General features: G+C 44.4%; 1 protein-coding gene across 3 annotated transcripts in view; it reads right to left on the bottom strand.

Moving 5' to 3' along the window:
• LOC142818066 (uncharacterized) overlaps nucleotides 1-25,343 on the bottom strand; it is a 499,687-nt gene that overhangs the window by 142,770 nt on the left and 331,574 nt on the right. The gene's annotated exons all lie outside the window — the stretch shown is intronic.

Below are 25,343 nucleotides of genomic sequence, written 5' to 3' on the forward strand. Positions count from 1 at the left end.
CTTCGCAGGTCAATTGATGAGAAATTGCGTGCATGCCGCAGCCGATCAAGCGAGTCATCTATATGCTTGGCAGTGGGTAGACGTCTTTTTGTTACTTGATTAAACTGGCAGTAATCTATACAGAAACGCAAGGTGCCATCTTTCTTTTTAACCAATACCACGGGAGATGCACAGGGACTTTTAGAATGCTCTAATACGTCATCGTGAAGCAACTTTTGAACTTGCTTATGGATCTCCTCGCGTTCTTTCGAAGCCACACGGTATGAATTTTGCCGGATTGGTATTGTATTTTCTTCATCAATCATTCGATGCTGGGTCAGTGGTGATTGCATGACCCTGACGTCCATTAAAAAAAATTTAGAACTGTTGTATCAGCTCTAGTAGGTGAAGTTTATCCGAGGGTGACAGGGTAGAGCAAATATCAGCATACAAAGGTGTCGAGGCTTGGAAGCTTGCGTCGTCCGGTTGCAAAGCAGAACAATTCCTGGCTTGGTCCACATTGTCGTAGTAGAAAATTGCGGTGCTTTTCTGGATGTGACGGCGCTTTTTGCTGAAGTTCGTAAGGAGCACTATTGCCCGACCACCACTTGGTGCCACAACGCCTGTCGCTATTGAAACACCTTGCGTAAGCAATAGCGTGACTATTCCCTCCGCTATCACCTCGCTGTATCAGCCCCAGGTAGGCTGATTAAAGACCGAAATGGTCACCGATGAAGCAGGAAGCAGCAATGCCTTGCCGCGTTTATTGTCACCCCTTATATTAGGCATGATCGGCTGGTTCGCACCGGAATGCGCATCACGACTCATGGTCAGCATGACCCAGCACGATATATCTCCCATCATTTTTTTAACCAGGCGTCAAAAAGAAGTGCAATGCGATAGAAAAAAAACTACAAATTCAATAGTAGTCTGCTGGAGCTAGCTGCTAAACTATTTGTGCAAAGTCGGGGCCATATGCTAAACGTTTTGGTGGAGCCCTATTGCACGAGGATATTCTAGGGGTCGGCGAAGTCACGCGAGGTGGGCTCTGATGTGGAGGCTCTTCTGCGTCATCATCTCCGACGTTGTTGTCACTGTAGCTGGAATACGCAAATGGCTTCAAGGTTGCCAGCAGCTGTAGGCGGTTAGGCCACAGTGTTCTGCCCTCTCCTATGACGACGTTGTAGGACCTCGGGGCTACTTTTTTTAATACTTTAGCCTTTTGAGACCAAGCCTGTCCTTTCACTCAAACCACGTCTCCCGGTAGGAGTGGTCTCCGTGGTCGTCCTGACAATGTCTGCTGGCGCTTTTTGACAGAAATCCTGGGCTGCAGATTGAAGTCGGGGAACCGTTGCGTAGAGACCTGCCCTGCAGAAGTTCTGCCGGCGATGCGCCTACCTGCAAGGGAGCAGAGTGGTAACCAAGTAACCCAAGCCAAAAATCTTCATTTGGGGTCCCAGTCTTCTTAAGCAGCCACTTTAAAATCTGGATGCCTCTTTCTGCTAGCCCGTTATGACGTGTAAACATTAGGCTCTAAGGTATACGTTTGAAATTGCACCGTCTGGAGAACGTGGCGTATTGCTTGCTTGCAAACTGGGGGCCGTTGTCTGTGCAGTCTTTCATCGGTATTCTACACCTTGCAAAGATGGCTGCTAACTTGTCGATAACCGTAGTTGCCAATGTCTCCTCAAGTTTTTCAACTTTTGGAAAATTCGAATAGGCATCAAAAACAAAACAGTAAGGCACGTGTCACGTACACGCGGCATCCAAGAGTTATTCAACACCTCTGCCCAAGTAGAGGGGTTCACTACGCGTGTTCTTTTCGTATTCCCTTTGACGGGACACGATATTTTGCGTGGCAAGCATAAGCGGGAGACGCTGAGTTACATCAACGCAAAGTAGGCGCGTTGCTGTGTGCGCTGGGGAACTACAGCTGGTATGAATGAAGGCTATGAGCCACGCCGATGCTTTGGCTATGGCGTTGAGGAAATGTTACTTGTACTGGAAATGCACAGAATTTGATGGACGTGTAGAAACGAGTCATTAAAAGCAGAAATCGTGAATTTGTGGATCATGATGCATTCTTAAAGTTTATGAAGATTACTGGGAGAATGCAGTGGTAGCGATAAAAGGCGTGTTTTTGAATGCAATAAAATTATGAGGCCTAGGCTCAGAAGATAGCATGCCCGGCAGTTGCTGTTGCTGACCAAGCGGTCATGGGTTTCACTACTATAAACGCAACTTCTTTCTCTGTTCTGATCGTGCTAATTTCGGACGTCAATTCCGTGACAGAAGTAAGTCCCTGAAATCTTGGTGCACCGCGGCATAAAGCACTTTCGTATTTAAACAGCGCTGTGCAAAAAATATTTTCTTGTTAGGCTGACATAAGGTATTGACATACAAATTACAGTTAGCTCAATTTCGTCTGCCACTACCAATGTGCAATGCATAGATGACTACTGTATTTATATTCAAATGCAATGCCACTTCCAACTGAATTTTCTGTTCTTTGTTTTTGTAAATACAAATTTCGGAATACTTTTGCTATAATTAAATAATTGATGCCTTGCGCTTCGAGGGATAGACATTAGAGGCTGCACTTCAGGATATCATCGAGGTCAATAACCAAACGTACTCCGATGCTTGCCACAAAAAGCAGAACTGCTACTCTACAGACCCCAACGCAGTGGCCCCAAACTGGAAAGTTGGAGACCTGTAAAAAATATTGCCGCGTCCCTGTCTGTGCCTACCTATGCGTAGGGGTCGGTGAAGACGACAACCAATCCGCACGAGAGGCGAATCACTAAAAAAACAGACGAAGAAGCAGTTCGTCCGGCCGAGTCCACCTTTAGTGTCTCCGAGAAAACCGCATCCTTCTATTTGTTGCACTAAAACCCCCATACTTTGTGAACTCTGACACTGGTAGAGGTGGGGAGTACTGTCAACTCATGATCTCCAGTTCTGTGAGGAGCCTTTGTTCCAACCCCACTAGGCAGCCACGCGTCGAGACTCCGGTACACCGATCAAGCTGTCGCATTCAAGGTGTCCCGAATTCGACCCTTTACAATGACCGCCTCTGTCAACGGACATCCCTATTCAAAAAATGGCCTCGTCAAGCCGCCCAACAGAGGTATTAGTCCAGAATCTTCAAATTCCTGAACCTTTTCACGGTCAAAAAAAACGAATATGTGGGAAACCGGTTACAGCAGTTTGATCGGGTAGCAAAGTCTAACCACTGGATCTCGGACAACGAGAAACTATTCAACGTATACATCGCGGTTGCAGACAACGCTAATACATGGTTCATAAACCGCGAGAGAACTTTGACAACGTGGGATGAGTCTCGCCGTTTGCTAATTGACACCTTCAAGAGCCCAGAACGACGTGAAATTGTGCAACCCTTCTTGAATCATCCATTCAACAGCTAAATGATGGATTCGAGATGTTGGCTGAAGACATGGTGCGTTTGTTTCACCGCGCAAATTCCAACATGCTCGAAGCTAAAAAGCTTAACAATCTTAAAGAACAACTGTTCGCTAGCCTTGTTTGCAATCTTCAGACAACTGTGGACGAGTTTATTAGGGAGGCCACATCAATCGAGTGGGCGTTGCAACAGCGGTACCTTAAATACGACCACCTTATGACCAGCGCATGTGTAGGTGCCACCGCTATAACCACGTCGTCCGATGAGAACTGTTTAAGACAACTGACTCGGCAGGTTGTATGGGAGGAGATTGCCAAAGAGAACGCCAGGCAAACACCCCCATCGCAAACACCACCAAATCCAGTAGCCACAGTTGCCTCCGTGGCTGAAGTCATGCACCACGAACTCCAACGCGGTATTACCACGATGACGAGGAAACAATCGATTGGCGAAGAAACCAGACCGAATGCCGTTTCTTGGTTCTAACTTCACCTCGTACAGTGCTTGCCTGCACGCGTTTATTCTTCCTTTTTCTACATACTCCCGCCCCCCAGTTGAGCTGCACAACTCAAGCTTGAAGAATTCTTGCGCGAAAGACTTGGCGCTGGTCATGTTAAAATCTTTACATCTTAGGGTGTAACTCTGCAACTTCGGGTTATGTCATCTTAACCAGGGTCGACGTGTATGATTCGTCCCAAGGGCCAAACACTCCTGCAAGTGTAAAGCTCCACGAAAATCACCGCACCATATACTTGGAGACTGCTGCTGCAGAGTGCTTGGTCACGGTGAACCGCTCATAGGTATGATTGGTGATCTTCTCTAGATTGAATCGGCCTGCGATCTACCTGCCCGTGGTGGTATCTTAGGTTTTTGCTGTAAAGTCGAGTGGCCTGAGGGCTTCGAACTTCGTAGTCGTAGTTGTTTCGATACGAAAAAGGCTGGGATAAACGTCCAACTAGAAATTGCACCGCAAACACCGCATAAAGATTTTTGACTTCTGTAAGCGTGTAAGTTAGCTCTCTTGATTTCTCACTTGCCTTTACATTCAGCTGCACCATCGCCGTTTCTTCACAGCTGTGTTTCCTCTCTTCAAGTGCCTTGAGCAACGAACACTTCAATGATTCTGGTTAAACTGGCCCCCGAACCACGCAACCAATAAGCTCCACGTGAAAAGAATTGGCAGATCCCACGTACAGGGGTAATCAATGACATGCGAAGCATGAATAAGAACAGTTGATATGTCACTTTAAAATCAACACACCGTTATGTGGACGCAGCCATGCAATTAGGCTGGCATTATTGGCCCGTCGTTCGAACGTTATTGCCGGTGTCGCCTAAAGAGTCAACTTCGATGCATTACATTGCACCAGTATGAGCTGATTTCTGCGTCTGCTTCTTTTGGCGCTGTTCTGGTCCCACTCACGAGTCATTTTTTTAGGTTCGAGAGAGCAATATGCCGGGTGCATGAGTAATATAGTTTTGTCTTAAAATCATGCACACCTAGTTGATATGCACGATTGCTGACTGAAGTTGCGCAAGGTAGACTAGTTTACTGATGAACATTTATCGAGTTTGTCGCCTGTCAGACGTCCGATGCCGTGCTTTCCCAGATGAAAATCGTGCAGATCTGTGCGATGAAGCAACCACGGATGCCACTGCCGTACGTGACCCACTTCCACGTGACCCGGCGCGCGCGTGCGCCGGCGTTCGTTTCGTAGCATCACGCCGGTGATGCCACGCCAAACGCTTTCGACTTTGTGAATATCGAACGCAAAGCGTATGGTATCACGTGTCCGGCTATGATATCGCCTCGACCAATTTGTTTTTTTTTTTCACGTTAACAGCGCTGTACCAGTTAACGGCACACAAGTGCTTGACGTGTGGGCACTGGAGTTATCAGTTGCGTTACGGTGAATGAATAGTACAACACACGCACTGACACTCACATCCTGTATCACAATGACCAAAAAAATTACCTACAACATTGCAGCGAGCAGTTGGTAAAGTGTGGTGGAGTGCGCGGGCGTCAAGTACCTTGTCTCCGTGGGTCGTCGCGAGCTACAATTTTGTTGTGGAACGTTGTTCGTTGATTATATATATATATATATATATATATATATATGAGATATAACAGACAGTAATGCCAAGGAATGTACAGGGGAAGTTATTAAAACCAATGGAATGTAAATAAGAAAGAAAAGTGGATGAAAAAATTACCAGCTGTGAGCAGGAATCGAACCTACGACCTTCGAATAACGCGTTCGATACTCTAACCACTGAGCTATCACAGCGGCCGCCCCTCCCTCCACTTTTTGGGGTTTATATGTGAATTTAGAAAAAGGAGTGACAGTCAGCGCCACCTATAAGCCAAACAACGAGTGTGAAAACAATCTTATTCGCATGTTTGGCGTCACGTAGCACGTGAACTTATTATGAGCGGGCAGCTGATTAATTAATTCCCCTGTACATTCCTTGGCATTACTGTCTGGTATATCTCTTTAATATTGTGTTAAAACACGGAAATACGAACCCTTAGGTATACACTTCTCTCCCTTATTTTCAATGAACGAGGGTCTCGTACTGGCAGACTTGGTGTGTTTAGGTTGTATAAGAGGGACAATTAATCAGCTGCCCGCTCATAATAAGTTCACGTGCTACGTGACGCCAAACATGCGAATAAGAGTGTTTTCACACTCGTTGTTTGGCTTATAGATGGCGCTGACTGTCACTCCTTCTTCTAAATTCACATATAAACCCAAAAAAGTGTTGGGAGGGACGGCCGCTGTGTTAGCTCAGTGGTTAGAGCATCGAACGCGTTATTCGAAGGTCGTAGGTTCGATTCCTGCTCACAGCTGGTAATTTTTTTCATCCACTTTTCTTTCTTCTCATTTACATTTCATTGGTTCTAATAACTTCCCCTGTACATTCCTTGGCATTACTGTCTGTTATATCTCATTAATATTGTGTTAAAACACGGAAATACGAGCCCTTAGGTATACCCTTCTCTCCCTTACTTTCATTGAACGAGGGTCTCGTACTGGCATACTTGGTGTGTTTAGGTTGTATAAGAGGGACAATTAATCAGCTGCCCGCTCATATTAAGTTCACGTGCTACGTGACGCCAAACATGCGAATAAGAGTGTTTTCACACTCGTTGTTCGGCTTATAGATGGCGCTGACTGTCACTCCTTCTTCTAAATTCACATATAAACCCCAAAAAGTGGAGGGAGGGACGTCCGCTGTGATAGCTCAGTGGTTAGAGCATCGAACGCGTTATACGAAGGTCGTAGGTTCGATTCCTGCTCACAGCTGGTAATTTTTTCATCCACTTTTCTTTGTTCTTATTTACATTTCATTGGTTCTAATAACTTCCCTCTACATTCCTTGGCATTACTGTCTGTTATATCTCATTAATATTGTGTTAAAACACGGAAATACGAGCCCTTAGGTATACACTTCTCTCCCTTATTTTCATTGAACGAGGGTCTCGTACTGGCAGACTTGGTGTGTTTAGGTTGTACAAGAGGGACAATTAATCAGCTGCCCGCTCATAATAAGTTCACGTGCTACGTGACGCCAAACATGCGAATAAGAGTGTTTTCACACTCGTTGTTTGGCTTATAGATGACGCTGACTGTCACTCCTTCTTCTAAATTCACATATAAACCCCAAAAAGGGGAGGGAGGGACGTCCGCTGTGATAGCTCAGTGGTTAGAGCATCGAACGCGTTATTCGAAGGTCGTAGGTTCGATTCCTGCTCACAGCTGGTAATTTTTTCATCCACTTTTCTTTGTTCTTATTTACATTTCATTGGTTCTAATAACTTCCCCTGTACATTCCTTGGCATTACTGTCTGTTATATCTCATTAATATTGTGTTAAAACACGGAAATACGAGCCCTTAGGTATACACTTCTCTCCCTTATTTTCATTGAACGAGGGTCTCGTACTGGCAGACTTGGTGTGTTTAGGTTGTACAAGAGGGACAATTAATCAGCTGCCCGCTCATAATAAGTTCACGTGCTACGTGACGCCAAACATGCGAATAAGAGTGTTTTCACACTCGTTGTTTGGCTTATAGATGGCGCTGACTGTCACTCCTTCTTCTAAATTCACATATAAACCCCAAAAAGGGGAGGGAGGGACGTCCGCTGTGATAGCTCAGTGGTTAGAGCATCGAAAGCGTTATTCGAAGGTCGTAGGTTCGATTCCTGCTCACAGCTGGTAATTTTTTCATCCACTTTTCTTTGTTCTTATTTACATTTCATTGGTTTTAATAACTTCCCTGTACATTCCTTGGCATTACTGTCTGTTATATCTCATTAATATTGTGTTAAAACACGGAAATACGAGCCCTTAGGTATACACTTCTCTCCCTTATTTTCATTGAACGAGGGTCTCGTACTGGCAGACTTGGTGTGTTTAGGTTGTACAAGAGGGACAATTAATCAGCTGCCCGCTCATAATAAGTTCACGTGCTACGTGACGCCAAACATGCGAATAAGAGTGTTTTCACACTCGTTGTTTGGCTTATAGATGACGCTGACTGTCACTCCTTCTTCTAAATTCACATAAATACCCCAAAAAGGGGAGGGAGGGACGTCCGCTGTGATAGCTCAGTGGTTAGAGCATCGAACGCGTTATTCGAAGGTCGTAGGTTCGATTCCTGCTCACAACTGGTAATTTTTTCATCCACTTTTCTTTCTTCTTATTTACATTCCATTGGTTCTAATAACTTTCCCTGTACATTTCTTGGCATTACTGTCTGTTATATCTCATTACTATTGTGTTAAAACACGGAAATACGAGCCCTTAGGTATACACTTCTCTCCCTTATATATATTGTGAGCGCTGATTGTGTTGCTCATCATTTTCACTTTCACCTGCGCATACAAAGCACCGTGATCATCATCATCGTAGCGGCTCGCTGCTTGTTCGGTTGCTGGCTCGCGCGTCTGGGTTGACAATAAAACGGTCGCTCCTTCGTACCTGACGTCGTCTCACAAGTGGTGGAGCGTGCTGTGATTCCCAAGTCCTCCTGCACTACCGGTCACCCCTGGAGCTCCGATCAGGTCGACGGCTGTGCTTGCCAACAGTGATGGCGCAAAACGACCCACCCCCTACCGCCTTCTTCGCACCACCCGCTCAGCCTGCTGGGCCTCACCACACCGTGAGTACCTCGCAACGAGACCCTCCAGTGTTTTCTGGCCTTCGCGGTGAGGACGTAGAAGAATGGCTGGACAGTTACGACCGTACCAGTGCTTGCAATTACTGGGATGAGGCACATAAGCTGCGCTATGTACCCTTTTATCTGAAGGAGGTTGCTAAGACGTGGTATCATAACCACGAACGCGACTTTCCTGATTGGTCAGCATTCACGGTGCAGCTGCGTCAAATATTCGGCACTTCTACAGGACGCTCTGAGGTAGCTAAACAGAAGCTCGCTACCCGCATCCAGGGGCCTGACGAATCGTACACATCGTACATTGAAGACGTTCTGGCCCTCTGCCGCCGCGCCCAAAAGGACATGCCGGAGGCCGATCGTATTCGGCAAGTAATGAAAGGCATCAACTCCGTCGCCTTTAATGCTCTTGTCATGCAGAGCCCGACAACAGTTCAGGACATTATTACCACCTGCCAGCGCCTGGACGCACTTTACTCAATGCGCCTTCCACACGCCTCCTATGACACTCGTCTTACTGGCGAGCATGAGCTGCGAGCTCTAATTCGCACCATAGTGAGAGAGGAACTTCACAGCCTTGTTCCTGCCAGCGCACCGACTTCACCTGCCCGCTCACCCCCTCCTAACCTGCGGGAAATTATAAAGGACGAATTGGCGTCGATGACGAGCGTCGCACGTGCCCCGCCTCCTGTGCCCTTACATGTGCCTACGTATGCCGAAGTCGTGTCACGGCCTCCTCCACCTACTCCACCTGTAACTACGGACGTCGTATACGACCATTTGGCCGCGATGGCAGCCAAGGCACCACCACAACCACACTTCCCTGCCTGGCGCCCTACGCGCCCCGTCTGTTACTACTGTGGCATAAGAGGACATATCTCCCGCTTTTGCCGTCGGCGCCAGCAAGATGAACGACGAGGTTATTCTTCGTACGAGAGTGACCGGGCTGCGAGGTCTGACCCCTACGTTCCAGGAACCTACATTCCCTCGTCACGACGTTCGCCTTCGCCTCCTTTGTCCCACGGTGAACCTCGTTCTTCCCGCTCACCCCGCCGTCGTTCACCATCGCCCTTCCGCCGTACTACTTCGCCTTTACGTTCTGCCCTGATGCCCCTCGACAGCCACTCGGAAAACTAGCAGCTGCAGTTTTTGGAGGAGAAACTGCCTGTCGTCGAAGTGTCCCAATTCCTCCTGCGCGCCCTGCAAATTTACTAACTGTTTGTGTAGAAGGCATTTCGGTTGACGCACTCGTGGACACTGGAGCAGCCATTTCGGTCATTGATCGCGAACTATGTCATCGTCTACGAAAAGTGCAAACTCCATATGTTGGTCCGGTGTTATGTGGTGCTAATGAAAATAGAATTTACCCTATTGGACAATGCACTGTTCGTGTTCTGATCGACGGAATTCGTCACCATATACAATTGGCTGTGCTTTCTTCATGTGCTCATCCGATTATATTGGGCTGGGACTTCCTGTCAGCCGCTTCCGCTGTCATTTCGTGTGGTCCGCCCGTTATTCGCATTACGGACACTGAAAATTCTAGTGCTTACGATTTTTCGTCGCCTCACCTTGTTGCAGCTGCAGACTTTGTACTGCCCCCGGCCCAAGAACGTATCCTCACCATTAGATCCAGCGATACCATTGACGGTGACGCAGTGGTTGTCCCCGATCAGCGCTGCATTTTCCGTGGAATCGCCATCGCATGTTGTCTAGTGCGGTTTTCGCGTGGTCATGCCAGTCTCACCGCCTACAACACGACAACAGAGCCACAACTACTGCCAGAGGGGTCCACTGTTGCCAGCCTTATCGACATAGCACCGGTATGTGTCGTCACTGTATCGTCTCCGCCGTCAGTCGCTAAGTGTACGCCACCAGGAGGCTCATCTAATGCGCTTAAAGCCACTTTGAGTCCATATCTCACTCCAACGCAAACTAATGACTTAATGGCCCTTTTAACAAAACACAAGACTTGTTTTGACGTTTGTTCGGATGGCTTAGGTCAAACTACGGTGACCTCTCATCACATCGCCACAGACGGTTCTCGTATTATCCGCCGCCGCCCTTACCGCGTGTCGTCTTCAGAACGCAAGGTCATCGAGGAACAAGTCAATGACATGCTCGCACGCAACGTTATCAGACCTTCCACAAGCCCTTGGTCTTCTCCTGTTGTCCTAGTTAAGAAAAGGGACGGATCAGTGCGATTTTGCGTTGATTACAGGGCACTAAACAAAATTACGCGCAAGGATGTATATCCTATGCCTCGAATTGACGATGCACTTGACACCTTACAGGGTGCAGAATATTTCTCAAGTCTCGACCTACGATCTGGGTATTGGCAGATCCCGATGCATGAGTCTGATAAAGAGAAGACAGCGTTTGCTACTCCTGATGGTCTCTTCGAATTCAATGTGATGCCTTTTGGGCTCTGCAATGCCCCAGCCACATTTGAGCGGATGATCGATACGGTGCTGCGTGGCCTAAAATGGAAGACCTGTCTTTGTTACCTGGATGACATCGTCATCTTTTCATCCAGCTTCTCGCAACACCTAGAACGTCTAGACGAGGTGCTCACATGTCTAGCCAAAGCCGGTCTCCAGCTAAATACCAAGAAGTGTCGGTTTGCGAGCAGCAGCATCAAAGTGTTAGGCCACGTTGTCAGCAAGCTTGGCATCGAACCTGATCCCGACAAAGTGGCCGCTGTGCTGCACTTTCCTAAGCCCACTACGCTCAAAGACCTTCGCAGCTTCCTCGGCTTAGCCTCTTACTTCCGCCGTTTTGTCCGTGATTTTGCCACTATCGCGGCTCCTCTTCACAAACTCCTGACCACAAGTGCATCATTTCTTTGGACAGATGACTGTGAAGCTGCTTTCCAGACCCTGAAGCGATGCCTCACGTCAGGGCCAGTTCTTCGCCATTTTGATCCCACAGCCCCTACTATATTACACACTGACGCAAGTGGGCACGGAATCGGCGCTGTTCTGCTGCAGCGTGACCAGGCTTCACAAGAGCAAGTCGTGGCTTACGCGAGCCGTACTCTCTCCCCAGCGGAACGCAATTACAGCATCACTGAACAGGAATGTCTCGCTATCGTATGGTCCGTGCAAAAATTTCGCCCCTATTTGTATGGCCGCCGCTTCACGATCGTCACGGATCATCATGCGCTCTGTTGGTTGTCATCATTAAAAAACTTGTCAGGACGCCTCGGTCGTTGGGTGCTCCGACTGCAGGAGTATGACTACAGTGTCACATACCGGTCGGGCCGCAAACACCAAGATGCCGACGCTTTGTCACGCTGTCCGCTGTTGCAAAATCATGACGCATCTACCTGCTGCGCAGCACCTCCCAGCCAAGAGACCACGCAGATGACCAGTCTTAGTCCCATCGAGCCCACTGCACCGGATGACTTCCTTCAATCCGCAGACCTCACCTCGCTCCAACGTGCAGACACATACTGCCGTACAATCATCGATCGGCTCACCGGCTCATCTCGTGCTCCCAACAGCCGCTTGCGACGACAACTCACGCGTTTCAAACTTCATGACGGAACGCTACTTCGACAAACTTACCATCCTCTCGGTAGCCGATGGGTCCCGGTCATACCTCGCTCACTTCGACTCCAAGTCTTAGAAGCCTTTCATGACGACCCGACGGCTGGCCACTTGGGTTTTCATAAAACCTACGATCGCATTAAGACTCGCTGCTTCTGGCCTGGCCTCTCCACTAGTGTTTCCAGGTACGTCACTTCCTGTTCATCATGTCAACACCGAAAACGTTCGACATCTCTTCCCGCCGGCCCTCTACAGCCTCTCCCGTGCCCATCCGCTCCCTTCGAGTTCGTCGGCATAGACTTATACGGACCCCTTCCGCTTACCGCCGCCGGTCACCGCTGGATTGTTACTGCCGTAGACCATCTTACTCGCTACGCTGAGACGGCAGCTCTTCCTACTGGAGCTGCCAGCGAAGTAGCCGACTTTGTTCTGCGTGCCATTATCCTGCGCCACGGCGCCCCTCGTGTTCTCCTGAGTGACCGTGGCAAGACATTTCTTTCTCGTGTGCTCGCTGAAGTTTTACAGGCCTCTGACACAATCCATAAGACCACCTCGGCATATCATCCGCAAACCAATGGTCTTACTGAGCGTTTTCATAGAACTTTGTCAGACATGATCTCTATGTATGTCCAACCCGATCACAAGAACTGGGACACAATACTACCTTTCGTCACGTTTGCCTATAACACTGCCATACAACGCACTACAAGTTACAGCCCGTTTTTTCTTGTGTATGGCCGTGCACCATCTTTTGTTCTAGACACCAGCTTTTTGTCCACGCCTTCTGTCCCATCTGCGTCCCTTCCGGAAGAATTCGCTGCCCGTGTCAACCACTGCCGCACAATCGCCCGCGCCAACACCTCTACCATTCAGGCCCAGCGAAAAGTTCGTTGTGATGCGACACGTCGAGTTGTGTCATTCTACCCAGGCGACGAAGTGCTCCTCTGGACACCTGTTCGCACACCCGGCCTCTGTGAAAAATTCATTCACAGATACCTGGGTCCTTACACCGTGCTTGAACGAACATCAGCCGTAAATTATCGCGTCGCGCCGGTTACTTCGGCTTCTGATCGCCGTCGTCGCGGGACCGAGATCGTCCATGTGTCTCGCCTGAAACCTTATATCCAGCGCTCATACACTTACTAAATGAACGTCTTGCAGACCGCTTTCGTGTAGGGGGGAAATAGTGTGAGCGCTGATTGTGTTGCTCATCATTTTCACTTTCACCTGCGCATACAAAGCACCGTGATCATCATCATCGTAGCGGCTCGCTGCTTGTTCGGTTGCTGGCTCGCGCGTCTGGGTTGACAATAAAACGGTCGCTCCTTCGTACCTGACGTCGTCTCACAATATATATATATATATATATATATATATATATATATATATATATATATATAGTTATAAACTTCGAGAATAGTGCAGTATAGGAAACAAAACAATAAAATATTTATTTAAGCCTTCTTCGGAGGATGTAAGTGAAAAGGCTGGTCCACCAGCCGAAACTGTTAGGAGTAAATAAATGTTTTATTGTTTTGTTTCCTATACTGCACTATTCTCGAAGTTTATAACTTTTTTTACGGTAGCCGGAAGAAACTCTGATCAACTATTTCATCTATATATATATATATATATATATATATATATATATATATATATATATATATATATATATATATATATATATATATATATATATATATATATATATATATATATATATATATATATATATTTATATATATATATATATATATATATACACACATTGCCCTAGTGTATCCAAAACATCAGCTAGCTTACGCAGTACGTACACCTAATCTAACCCGCTGTACGACGCGCAAAAAAGATGTTTCCGTGATTTCATATGTGCTGATGCATCGAACAAATAACACGTAGGCTGAATCACTTTTAAACAAGAAGCATGCATGCTTACGGCGTCGTGTTGTTTTATAAAATACCGAACCACAGACCCCTCTCCGCCTCCATCCCTCCTGCTTTTCTTTAAGTCTGTGAAAAGAAGGATGCTCTCTGCACAGATCTGGCAAGCTGGTTTCTGTAAAGTAGAGTTTTAATTCACACTCGCTGTCCTATAATAACTTTTCGTTTAGTGGGGCGGCTAAGGCCAGCTGGCTGTCTTTCCAGAAATCAATGGACATACACGTTACAAACTGGAAATTGTGTCAAAAATTGCTGCAATCTCCAGAACATGAGGAGGATCATTCGACAGCTGGTGTCACGACAAGTCCTCACAACTGAAAGGCAATATCTATGAAGAAATCTTAAGCTACGAGTGAGTGACTTTTTGTAGTACTGAAGACTGTGGCCTGTGTTGTCAGCAGCTGTGCATTTTTTTGTATATTTGGCATGTGAGATCTTACGATTTCTTTTTCGCAGTGTTTATCAATCTAGCTCAGTCATATTTTTGTAGTTTCCTTTCTCCAGACTCAGTGCAGAAGTGCAAACAGGATTGTTGTGGTCAGCGAATAACTAGTTCATTTGTCTTAATTACCACATACTCCGTGTGCAGTTTTGTAGTGTATGTGTCTTCAGGACGTCCTATAATCAGTGGGAGAGTCAAACATAACTAAAAGCAAGGAACGGCTCAGTTGGCCAAAGTAGCTGGTGCATATGACTCTTCGTATACATTATATCTTTGTCCCTTATACTGCTCTACGCACATGACGTTCTCATTGGTTTTCATATTCATGTGGTTTATGAACACGTTTCCTCAAAACTTTTCAAACTGAAATGACCCTTTTAACTTTTAGCTTGACATGCAGATCAAGAAGTTTAGCTTAGATTTATTATCAACCGCTGCACGTCCACCAGAGAGGCAGTTTAATTAATGAGCCACTGGAGGCACAAAAGTGCAAGATGGGTGCTTCATAATTATAGCATTGGTGTTTACAAGGAATGGGATACTAGGCAAGCGGCCCACACTTGAAATTTTCAGCAATAGGATACCGAGACCCAAATACACATACTCGACTTGCCTGCACTGAAGACCAAAGACGACATCCCCCTATTCCTCCACCACACAAAGTTCCGCCTATATCACAGGTTATAAGTCCATAACCCATGTTCAAGCATTTTGTCAAGGTTTATGCGGCCCTTTGTTTTAAAATGGAAACATTTTTTCTAAGAGAAACAAATATAACCCTTTAGCAAAAGTGGCGACATTTGTGTATGCAATTTGTTTAGGCGAGCTTTGTCGACTTGAGGCAAGAATAGAGTAAAATACGTAGTTCGTTAGATGAACTGAACCTTCTTACTAGTCAGTATGTCCTGACTTGGCCTCAGTCTGCTGCGCACAACTGTAGCTGATCACTCTAGTGAAGAAAGTGTTATCTTTGATGGGTCGTTGAAATCGTGTTCTAAAACCAACGTCAAGTGTTGCTTTTCTTCTCCCTAAATAATGCAATGAAAAACTCATTGCACACACATCAGGAGCTTATGATTTCATTCTTTTTACATCAAAACTAAATATAACTTACAGCAGAATGATGAAGTATTTATATCCATAGAAATTGTAATGGCTTCCTCCAGCTCAAACAAGTGAACACATCATTTTCCTCCTTGGAATGTAATATTGAGTGCCTTGTGATTGTGCTAGCTGTATTTGCCACATTTTCGACAGTGCATCATAATTCACACATGAAGGAGCTATAATCTTAGCAAGTGTTAATAGTACTCTTCGCACGTGATTTGCAGCTAACTAAAAGAAGAGGCTTTGCCTTTCGAGCTAGTAATACATACTCAGAACATCACCTCTGCAAAGATACACCAATCGCGACCAATAAAGGGCACACCTGCATTGATTAGTTCACACTTTTCATGTTTTCTGCTGTGCCAATATGGCTGGCTGAGTGAGCACTGCATCCAGTACCAGGAGGCTGCAGCGACAAAGTCCTACTTACTAAACACTGGCCAGCTGAGAGAAGAAGTACTGACGTGCCCACCATCCAAAACGAAATGCCGGAGAAAAGAGCGGCGATTGCTTTTACAGTCCATAAAAACAAGCTAAGAGTTCGAAGTTGTAACGTTGCTGATCTTCCAGCCAAGTAAAACAAGAATACCGTGAAAAAAGATGCTGAAGATACGCCATCAGGAAATGACAGAACAAGAACCGACGGAGGTTCGTCTTCATCACATGAACAGCCTTCAACTGATAAAGCGAGTAAGTAACAGACAAACAATGAGTGCACGAGGGAGAGCGGTCACACGAGGTTGTCCGCAGTCAAATTACACAGGCTGTAATCGGGGGTGTTGCCAGGGTAGGCACAGGGAGGCTGGACTGGAGGCCCCCCTCCGCCAATATTTGCCTGACCCCTGTGTTGTGTTATGACTATGTGTTATGACAATGTTCCCAACAGGATACATATTCGTAACACAATGGCCAAGTTCCCCGCCTCTCTGCTTCTCCTAAAGAACCTCGCTTATCCTGGGCGCACCCCCCGTATAGACATATCCTGGCCCCGACCCTGGATAAAATACAATAAGAACAACAAAAACCTCAAAGCAAATGTTACCACCATACTTTGACTTCTTGCTTCATGTGCGAAATAATCTAGCGAGAAGTATGTGGAACACCAAATAAAAGCACCACAGTCAACACTTGCTAGTACCTGCTTTCATAATACTATAAAGTACTGAATAAGCATGCAGAGAGCAATCCTACGATGCGAAATATGATAAAACAACAGAAGGTTGTGTGCCCTTGAGTGAGACAACACCACGACAAAAAGAATAACCTTTCAGGCATGTCAGCAGTTCATGCACAGCACTGAAAGCTCATGAAAACCTACCTTCAATGCCTTTCTTGCACAAGAACATTAAAAGAAATACACAGTGATGGAAAGAAAGCCATTACTCAAATCTGGCTTTTATGCACTGATGGAAGATACATGGACCTGGATTCTTAACAATGGCTTCAATACAACTCTTGAACACTTAAGAGTACCCTCAAAAGTGCGGACTGCAAGTGAACGAGACATAAAGGCAGACTACAATGCGACACAATGAACACGTTAACCACAAACCATGAACTTATGCTAGAGTGGGTGCCGCAAGAAATCTTGAACACTGGAAACACTCAATGTTCCCAACCTAAATGTCGACCTCACAAACACAATAAGAATGTTCCGATGACCTGCTGCCCATCGCCATGATGTGAAACAGCGGCATATACACACATACAACTCATCTTTACGTGATTAAAATACTCTTGCTTCCAGGTTTATAGAAACCGTCTCACCTAATTCCTCTCTAATGAGCTAACCACCTTCATTGTTGCTGGGAGTGTGTTCAAATATAAAGGAGACAGAGGGCACTAATGGGGCTGCATGCAGATGGTGTCCTTCGAATAAATTAGCAATAGCCTGCATGGTCATCTTTGACCACCTTTCACGTCTGAGCTGTTTCTTATATTGTTATTGTATAAGAAATAACATTCCTTATATGTCAGTGTAGTAGTTGTGCCTAATGAAAGCATGAAGACAAATATCAGTAAGAGATACAAGTAAACTTTGTGACGTCTTTTAGTTATTGCAAATTTGAACTGTGTGAGAAACTAAAAAATTCTAATTGTTGCCTTAATGACACTGTGTATATTATAGAGAAAAATTTGAACTGCGTTTCTACTATTTGTCTACATGCAATGAGTGGATAAAGCCAGGCTTGCTTAAGCTGAAGTGAGGCTTCGAAGCTTATCAGATAATGACAATCAGCGTGCTTTTTGTACAGCCCCTGACATACTCGGATCTCATGTTCATTATTATTATAAATGTATATAGATAGGGCTCACATGTTCTTAAATTTATATGGCCTTTCTTAAAATCTAAATCTGTGCCTTGCTCCAAACAACATTTTCAATATCAAAAATACAATCACTAGCTGTCTTCTTACCTGATTTGCCTTGAATGTGTGTTTGATTCAGTGAACTGCAGGGAAAATTGCTACATTGACTTACTGCCAGCGAGGAATTCAGTTAATTGCACTAAAGCTGCCGGGAATCTGAATAGTAGCATTATTTCAGTGTGCTTGAGTTCACTAAAAGACTAACTACTAGGAAAAAAGATTTATAAGTAACGTGCGCGAGCACAGGCTTCCTGAGTTGTCCTGTGATGATGTTTTTTTAAAAAAAAGGAACTAATTGAGAAGGTACACTCAAAATGAAAAACAATCATGCATCAGCTTTCTTTCAAATATGCTGCAGGGTAAACAAATTCTTCACTCTTGTGTACAACTTCCTTTTTAAATATTTTTGCATTACTGGTCATTTTTGCGTATTGCCATGTGTATGTATATATATATGTTATGTAATTTTGAATGAATTTCAGCCGCGAATCGGCACCATTGTTCATGTGGCTCATTTGTTCTTATTCTTCTTCGTTGTACTGTTTGATTATCATGAATCCATACTAACTTGGTTTGTCACTCCCATTCAAGCTTTCTGGTTCCTACTGTTGTATTACTAAATCATGTCACAGTTATGACCAAGCCTACCTCTCAAAATGTTTCGAGGACAGTTTGAAGTACCACAGGGTTCACAGCATTCATCACAATGGTTACGTGAATACTGCTTTTTGCTGTTCAGGGGCACATGCACGAATTTATTCTTTAATTTTTGCAAATGTGGCAATAGAAGCTTCACTGCTTTTATGATGTTATTAAGTTAGGAAAGAGAATTAAGCATGAGTTACGACCACGAGCTTGTTGATGCACAAATGAAACAAAGCTCAAGATGCAAATCCACACCTTTTATTCCAACTGATTTAAAATTCAGGTATTTAGAATAGTGCCTTAAATTTTTAATTGAGGTCTGGTTGCAGGGGTCAAGCTCACGGCAAGCATGAAGTTACACTTTATTTTTCATAGAAATTGAGTGTAAGTACCAGGCCATAAAAATTTTAATTACAACCTCACTTTTTATTTGTGACAATCGAGAGCTAGCAAGTTTGTAAACCGATGCAAAACATAGATCTACTGAATCATAAGATAACTTTACAGGTGTTATTCAATAATTTTTGTAGCCATCATAACTCAGTTGTCATAAATTCATTGGGGCATTTTTTTCACACACAAATTATCATTTCAGGTATAACAAATGCATAAAACACAAAAAAATATTTTCACATTGCCTGAAGAAATGATGCTGGTAAAGACTTTATTACTATATTGACTTGGCAGCCAGTTAACATGAAATTTTATTCTTGGCATTGTGGGGAATGTTTATTGATGTTACGTCAGTGGAATATTTTTGCTGTTTCAAGCCATTTGTGCACTGATGGTGACTTCTGCATAGGTAGTGAATCATCTGTTTTGTTTTCATGTAACTTCAGTAAAAGTTACTTAAGAGAAAGGTTTTTTTTTAAAGTTGGCAGCATGACACCAATGAAGTATGCCTAGACCATATCATCTCATTATGCATGCGTGTACAAGAGTCTAGTTCACTGCTACCATATGTGCCTTCCAATGCGCTGTCACACAGCTATAGGTAGAAGCTACTTTGTGATGTATCATAGACGAGATGTATAGACACTGGCAGAAAGGTGGGCTTCGTGTCGATCAGAACAAAAGAACGTGGTCACTGGGTGGACCTACAGACAAGCCTAAAGCAAGTTTTACAGTGTTGCAACCAATGTCTGCCTTGAATGTCATGCATATACATTTCAATAATTCCATTGCTCATTGGGTGGTCAGGCTTGCTGGAAAACTGTTCGTCTATATTGGCTCTCTCTATCTGTTGGGACCAAGGAGGACATGAGTGATGCAGCCAGCAGCTACAAAAGTAGGAGCAACAGTGCGTGAGCTAGAAATGTCTGGAGTAAGAATATATTCCACCCGACGATGAACCATGCATTGAACACAAGCCTACAAGTTAATCTTTTGCAAGGCAGCAGTATAGTCAATGGCACGATAAGATCCTCAGAAACCTCGCTGAATCAAGTGTTGCGCCTGCAAACATATCCAACAATGTCACATTGTGATTAAATTTTGAAGTGCCGCAAAGCATTTAACACAGGTGGTACGTAAACCCACGTGATGCCCTACACTTTGCGTTATCATCCAGGAGAAGCCTTTGGATTTCCGCGTATTCGGGCATAAAACACAGTCTAGTAATTTGCCTAATTGTGCTTGCAAAAGGGCATAAATGGTCAGTTCTTCGGTCACAGCATGTGTTCAAGCTAATATGCCCCCTGTTACTGGCAAACGACCCTGCACCACTGAAAGTCTAGCAGCGTCGAAACTTATATTTCTTGCAGATGGCAGAATTTGTTGTCATGTCAACCAGTCGCTCTTCTTTAAGGTGTATGTTTCTCTGGGACAGGTTAACATTTTGTTTGGGCTATGGGACAGGGCCTCAATGACAATGTTGACAGCTCCTATGATATGTTTCGGATATGTTTGACATCTGCTGCATTTCATGGAAATATGGAAGCAGCGATTGTAACCGAGGGAGTGTAACATGTACCGATAAGAGAGGTACTCACGTACACTATGACAAAAAAATCACGTGATTTCTTCCATGCAATAATGTAATGACATAAGCTCTTACCATTTATGCCCACTTTTAAGCACAATTAGAGAGTCACATACACCCAAGTACATGGGAAATCCAAAGACTTTCCCAGGCAAATAACATAAGGTGGGTAATAACATAGCATCAGGGGAGTGTATGTACCACCTGAGTAGATTATTTCGCGGTACTTCAAGTGTCAGTTGCATTGTCACATAACTGGATATGTTTACAGGGCCAACCACAAGATACAGTGACATTTATGAGGATCCATTACCTTCAGTCTCCACAAAAATATGCTGTGATGCAGCGCAGGTAGTGGGCATAAGTTTTCAGGACATGTCAGGGAACTGATTGGCCATCATGTGTACTCTTTTGACGAGACGGTGATCTAGCACAAATTGCATTCAAAATGTCGTACGATGATGTATAGTGAAACTCTCATTTGATATTCAGGTAGTAGCATATACTGTCGCGCAAGCATCTGTTGATCCCCAAACGTTTTTATTTATTTATTTATTTATTTATTTATTTAATTAGTACCCACAGCGCCCATACAGGCATTATAGTGGGGGGGGGGTACAGAAAAGAACATGAAAATTGCAGGTTCACATAAGTTCACATAATTGCATTCACATAAGTAAAAAAGAGAAAAGAAGTAGATTTCCAAAATACAAAAACATACACAGTTGCACCGAGCACAGATGCGTCAGAAAAGTCATATGTATTAAAAAAAATGATGAAAATCTCATGATAATTAAAACAAAGTGCAGCATTCGTCTAGCACAAGGGCAAATTAACACCAAAACAAAACAACATAGCTTACAACCAAGATACCGTACAGATCATGGCGACTGCCAGGCGCACACACGTAGTCTACAGGGCTTAGCGGTCCAAAGATTCAATCATTTTTATTGCAGAAAAGAACGCATCCGTTGAAGAAATTTCTACAATTGTGGGAGGAAGTCGATTCCACTGACTGATAGTTCTCGGAAAAAAAGAGTTGCTGAAGGACGATGTATTACATTTATATTCTCTTATCTTGTGTTCATGATCTTTGCGGGCTGAAATGTAGTGAGGCCGGCTTATGTATACGTCACAGGGAATTCGAGTATGAGAATAAATTATGCTGTGCAATAGCTTCAGTCGAAACGATGCCCTTCGGTGCTGCAGAGACTTCCATTTTAACTTCAGCTTAGCTTCCGTCGCACTGAATTGTCTGTCGTACATAGGTGCATTAAACACATATCTCGCCGCCATAGACTGAACTTTTTCTAATCTTTCTTTATTTGATGATGTTGCAGGGTCCCACACACAACATGCGTACTCCAGTACTGATCTCACGTATGTTTTGTATAGTACCTCTCGGGTTTGCTGTGGAAAAGCACGTGTGTTTCTTTTTAAGAATCCTAAGCTCCGACAAGCTTTATTTACAGTGTAATCCACATGCCGATTCCATGATAGAGAGGGGCAAAAGAAAACACCTAGGTATTTGTATTCGCGCACCATTTTTACCGGAGAGCTGTTTATTGTGTATTCAAATTCACCTGGGTTTCTTTTTCTGGAAAACCTCATGCATACAGTTTTCTTAAGGTTCAGTTTCATTTCCCATCGCTGGCACCACGCGTATATTGCACATAGGTCGTTTTGGATTACGGAACAGTCAGTTTCAGAGGTAATCTGACGATATAAAATGCAGTCGTCTGCAAATAGCCTATTATGGGATTGTACGTTTTCGTTAATGTCATTTATATATAATAAGAAAAGTAATGGTCCCAGAACTGATCCCTGAGGTACCCCTGACGTAACACTAGTTATTTCAGACTGTTCGCCGTTTACAACTACATATTGTCGCCTCTCATGTAGATATTCAGCAATCCATGCAATAACTTGGTGATTAATATTAAAGCTGGTTAGTTTTTTCAGCAGTAAGAAGTGTGATACAGTGTCGAACGCTTTTTGAAAGTCGAGGAAAATACAGTCGACCGAAAATTTGTCGTCCAGTGCTGCTGCTAAAACATGGGTGAACTCTACCAGTTGTGTGACGCATGATAGCCCCTGCCTAAATCCATGCTGGTTATGGGAGTTCTTGGTCTAAGGGAGTTTATTATAGTAGCATTTCTGTGTATCATTAGCACGAAGTGGAGGGAATGTGTATAATAGCATAGCACCATGGTACAAAATGTTAGTATAGTACGTAGTACACAAAAATAACACGAAGGAGCTTGTAGGGCTTATCAGCACCTAGTACTAGGAGATAGAAAGCTCTGAACACCTATAAATCTTCCTCGGTAGAGCTGAATACTGGATGCGGAGAACACGAGAATAGGACAGGTGAGCTTTTGGACATCAAATGCACACCTGCTTATGCTGACAAATGTGCCTTGTTCAAATGTTGGATTACAGAATTCAGATGTGAACTGTGCTCATCTCATGAACTTGCGATGAGTAAGTTGTTGAGGCAAGCATGACAGAATTTAAAGCTGGGGAAAATGCTGAAATGTATGTCTGGAATTTGTCATGGCGCATGGCATATGTAGAAGATCAGACACGATGAACGGTATCACTATACGAATGTTATTTGAAATCTACACATCTTCCTAAAGGATTTGATGGTTGAACCACAAGAGGCCAATTTCGGAGGAAATTGCTGCATCATATGTGTTACATCATATACGAATGTGAGATGCTGGGTGGAAGCAGCCAGGCTCAGTTGACTGTTGGTGCTCTGCCGTCAGCATCCTGATTTAGACTTCATCATCATTAGCAGAACACAGAAACACCAATACACAGCCCACATTGGGCTTAGTGAAGTCCGCAATATCTGTAAAAATATGCGTAATTTGTTAGGGCTGCCTCGAAAATTCTTTTGAATTGCAGCCCGATTGTGATGGTGCTTTTAATATAATTTAGGTAGTACATCAATTGCAAGGTTGAGAAGCCATATGCAGAATTGCTTCTTCTTTGTTTGTTTGTCATCAGAGCCCTGAGACTAGAGCTCTTTCTCAAAGAACCATCCCATATTATTGTGCTGGCTCCCCTGTTTATTATATGAAACAGTGATAATGTAGTGCGCAATAATATCGTTGCAACAAAAAAGAAGCTGGTACAATTGCTATGCCTTAAAACGCAAGTAATAATTTGACCAATCGCTTCGCACCAATGTGGAGCATTCCTTAGCGTTAAAGGTGTAAAAAGTGTTTAAAGTTAGCGCTCGTGTTGTGGAAACTCTACTCTAGTGCTCGTTATTTTTGCGATGTTTTGCTTATATGCTCGATGGTAGCATACTCTGGTACTTTTCCAGAGTGTATATATGTAATGTTGTTAGGACAGGCGTAGGTGGACTGTTATGGATTTGCACATTTCTTACTAATAAAGCATGCACGTGTATATGCTTAGTTATTGTATTTTACGAGCTGCCGTATTGTGTTCACGCGTTCTGGTGTATGTTCCAACCAGAGCGAAGTATATGTGAGATTAAAGTACGCACACATGTGAACATGTTGGGTCTCGTTTTCAAGGGCCTGCCCTGTGTTTATTTTTGGGTGAAGCGTTGAACCCACGGTGTGGCTGAAGCAGTATTATTGTATTGAATTTTATAGTTTGAACCTGACCTTGTGGCAACGCCTAGCACCTTATACTACCACCTAATTTAATTAGGACGAAAATCGTGCGCTTCTTATCCTCTTTACGTCCGTCATTTTCGCTTGGTATTTACTCGTCATTCTCGCACGTACAACCGTGGCTTTTCGCGCATGTCGAGTTCAAGACTACTGCAGCTGCATACCACCCGGAACTCCGGCATGATGAAATGAAATATATGCTGCGATCGGATCAGCTGATGCTGATTTTGGCGATTTTGCGAGGATCGCCTGATTTTTCTTGCTGATTCTTTGTAACGGTGTTTTTTGATCATGATCAGACCCCTCAGGTTGTATTTGGCGCAAAATCACGCAAACGTCTGGTGAAGACGGTCGCTAAATCATGGACTGAGACTCGGAAATTGCGATGCGCAGGTTGCAACCATCCTAATTTCTCCGCTATAATAGGTGTCCATGTGACACGCAACGCAAGCTTAGCACAGTCGTAAGAAGTAGTACGCTTGTTTTGGTGGTTATACAGACAGCTGGTGCTGCATAGAAGCAATCAATTGCATGCTACTTCATTAAAAAAATTCGTTTCACAGTCTTTTTTGCCTACCATGACCTCGGTCGTGATACCAGAGCGCCAAGCTGAGCGACAGTAGATTTTGACATTTGCTTGTTGACTACTCCATCGCTGCCTTTCTGAGTCTAAATATCACTTTTGTTAAGGAGGCTTTAAATCATTTTTAGTTTTGTTGTGAATGAATACTTTCCTGGCCACATTTCGGGCGATTTTGTCCGATTTCGTCGATGCTTCCTTACTAAGACCTGGCAACACTAATTTTGTCATCCGGGATCTGGGCACAGAAAAGAAAATTTCACCTGCCTCAGCGATGGCAGCGACGAGCCAGATTACATTTGTGCGTATAGGTTACTGTGCTTCTGTATGAGTGCCTTCTTGTTCATACCTGTCACGTGCTCCTTAATCAACCACTTGCCGTAGTGTGCGAGTGTTCAGCGAGTAAGTAGGACGAACAGCTGCGGCTAGTCGCGTACGTGCGACCCGAGTGATCGATCTTTTTTCTTTCGATTCGAAGGTATAT

This window comes from Rhipicephalus microplus, chromosome 5, assembly GCF_043290135.1.
Source record: "Rhipicephalus microplus isolate Deutch F79 chromosome 5, USDA_Rmic, whole genome shotgun sequence".
Classification (NCBI taxonomy): domain Eukaryota; kingdom Metazoa; phylum Arthropoda; class Arachnida; order Ixodida; family Ixodidae; genus Rhipicephalus; species Rhipicephalus microplus.